Below are 3,500 nucleotides of genomic sequence, written 5' to 3' on the forward strand. Positions count from 1 at the left end.
AACGTATTGCCAAATGCATTGAGGTTGACGGACATCATTTGAGCATTTATTGTATTAACGTGGCATTTACAGGTAATCACACTGTAACTGCATGCGTTCTCAGAAATGATAAGCTCACAAAGGTACATGTATCCCATTGGAACAACCGAAATAAAATGTTCAAACGCACCTACGTGCTGTATTTTAATTTAAAATCCTACCTGTTACCAACTGTTCGTCTAAAATTGTGAGCCATATGTTTGTGACTATTACAGAGCCATCTATCACAAAGAGAAAAAAGTAGTCCAACTAAAACATTCATATTTCTTTACGTACTACACAAATATGTAATAAAAATTGGGGGTTCCTATTTTTAAAAAAAACGCAGTTGATACCCGTTTGACCTATGGCAGCGCCATCTAGCAGGCCAACCATAGCGCCATCTGGTTTCCCCCTTCAAGCTAGACAAGTTTCCTACTTTGTAGTTTTTCGTTTGACGCATATTTCGTGAGATATTTGGCCCGGTCACGATCAATGGACCACCCTGTATAAGCGGAGACGATTGGGGAATCATTTTAGAGTCGCTTATCGGGAAATCGGGAAATCCACTGACATAAGCGATTTTCACATAGGACCGCTTGTTACAACCTGGCGGCTGGGAACGAGCATTTCGGCAACGGCAAAGCTGGTAGGCTGTTGGCGTTCTACTGTCTTGAGCGTCTCCTAAAGTGAAATCAGAGTCGCCGATAAGGTGTTGGACGAGAACACCTAATCACAGAAAGTAAAGGTTGAACGCTTGCCGATTCTGTAAAGTGAGATAGGCGGAGATCTGTAGAAGATCTGCCGGCAGAGTACAAGACTGGCGCTGACACAACTGTTTCAAAAGACACCGTTCAGTGCACAATGTTTAACAGGGGGCTTCACAGGAAATGACCCTTACGTGTTCCCCTGATGGCACAACGACTCGGCAGTTACAATTGCAGTGGGCACGGGATAATCGAGTTTGGAGAGTAGATGAAAGGAAACCTGTCGTCTGGTCGGAAGAACAGCAGGTCGATAGTCGTGACCTGATACCCCATCGTCCAGGCATCTACATCTACATCCATACTCCGCAAGCCACCTGACGGTGTGTGGCGGAGGGTACCTTGAGCAAACGGCTGTTCGAGAGATGCACAGCACCACGGAAGCAGGCTGGTATGGGCTGTGTTACACAATGAGATGAAAAGTATCCGAACACCTGGCTGAAAATGACTTACAATGTCGCAGCGCCCTCCATCGGTAACGCTGTGGTGTTGGCCCACGCTTAGCCTTGATGATAGCTTCTACTCCCGCAGGCGTACATTCAGTCAGGTGCTGGAAGGTTTCTTGGGGAATGGCAGCTCATTCTTCACGGAATGCTGCACTCAGGAGAGGTGTCGATGTCAGTCGGTGAGGCCTGACACGAAGTCGGTGTTCCATAACATCCCAAAGGTGTTCTATAGGATTCAGGTCAGGACTCTGTGCAGACCAGTCATGACAGGGATGTCATTGTCGTGTAACCACTCCGCCACAGGCCGTGCGTTATGAACAGGTGCTCGATCGTGTTGAAAGATGCAATCGCCATCCCCGAATTGCTCTTCAACAGTGGGAAGCAAGAAAATGCTTAAAACATCAATGTAGGCCTGTTCTGTGATAATGCCACGCAAAACAACAAAGACTGTAAGCCCTCTCCATGATAAACATAGCCACACCATTAAACCACCGCCTCCGAATTTTATTGTTGGCACTACACACGCCAGAAGATGTACACCGGGCATTCGCCATACCCACACACTGCCATCGGATCGCCACATTGTGTACCGTGATTCGTCACTCCACACAACGTTTGCCCACTGTTCAATCGTCCAACGTTTACACCCCTTACACCAAGCGAGGCGTCGTTTGACATAAACGACAAGAGCAATTAAAATTCATGTAGATAAAACAAAATATCACTTGAAAGAATCCACTTATGAATTCAATATAATCAGAACGACTAGTGCATCTGTAAATGATGCTAGCTGACGTTCGTTATAAAAACACTTCCACCATAAGCTGATGTTTGGGGCTACTAATAGGGTGGACCTTGGCGTCAACTTCGTGATGTCACGACAACTGCTGTTACTATGCCTCTATGACTGAGCCTCAAATCGTATGCACAATCTTTTATCACGAATTCGTCCTGATTAACATACTGCAGCTGCTTATTTCATGACATACCCGTAGGAACTTTAAATCATTCAAGTGAACGGCTGTTGGAAACACGCAGGCCTGTGGGGCAGCATTATGGTACGGAAACCATTCAGCTGGGCTTCCATTGGACCTCTGGTAGTAATCTAAGGCACCAGGAAAGCTATGAAACACGAGAACATTATTGCGGACCACTTGCTGCTTCTCACGTTTGACGTCTTCCCCTCTGGCGATCCATCTTCCAGAAGTGTAACAGTTCGTGTCACAAGGCCAACATCGTGCTACAGTGCTTTGAGAAACCTCTTGTTGATGTACTGCCCACCAAATTTGCGTGATCGTAGCCCGGTGGAACACATCTGGGATACTATGGGGCTCTTGCACCGCGACCAGAAGCCTCCAAACCGTGACTGAAGAGAATTGTGTGACACGTGCGTGCATATAGTGCCACATACCTCTGGGAACGTACTAAGGATTTGTGCTAGCAGAATCGCTGATGTATTGCGTTCCAAAGGTGGAGCAACGCTCTACTAAACAAACAGTCACAATATTTTGGTTCGTCACTGTGTATCCTGCCCGACCTTCCTGCGGTCTCCTGTTACGTAAGTTCTGCCATTCGTGATATCAAGACGATATTCGACTGCACCTACCTACAACTATGGACATTTCGAAAGCTTTAGACAGAACCCTTCTCTAGAAGAGCACTGCGTGAAGTTACTTTCGAAACCTCCATTCTTCCAAGGCGTGCGCGGTGGTAATGAGTCAGACATCACAGTCCCACCGCTCGCTTCATAGCCGTTCGTTGGTGGTTGGGGGAACCATAATAAGCATTCCAGAGGTTTATCGCCGGTAGTTACGCGGACGTTAAATGGTCTCCGCCGGCCCGAAACGAAACTGCCAGATAGGACAGACCTCAGTGTACTGGAGACACTGCCTCGCACTAGCGAACACGTTCAGCTCGGGGCTTTCTCCTGAACAAAGCAAGTCTCTTCCTGCGGAAGTGAAAGTCTTTGGTTCGAGGCAGGGCGACGACCCCCAGCTCCCTTCATCACACTAGAGCTCCCACTAACAATTGCTCCAAAGGACAATACGACTTCCAGCTGCTACTAAACGGTTTTGTCAACTAAAAATATCTATGTTCCATCAACAATGCGACACTAGATATTATGAATTAGGCATGCAACTTCCTTCCTGTCGCGTGACACCCGCGTCCACATATGCTATTGGTGCACCGTTAGCAAAGCTGAAGAATGCCTTTATGGTATTATAATTAGCCTTCTGACTGTTCATATGATGTTCGATTCTCACAATTTCCC

This window comes from Schistocerca americana, chromosome 1 (genome assembly GCF_021461395.2).
Source record: "Schistocerca americana isolate TAMUIC-IGC-003095 chromosome 1, iqSchAmer2.1, whole genome shotgun sequence".
Classification (NCBI taxonomy): Eukaryota; Metazoa; Arthropoda; class Insecta; order Orthoptera; family Acrididae; genus Schistocerca; species Schistocerca americana.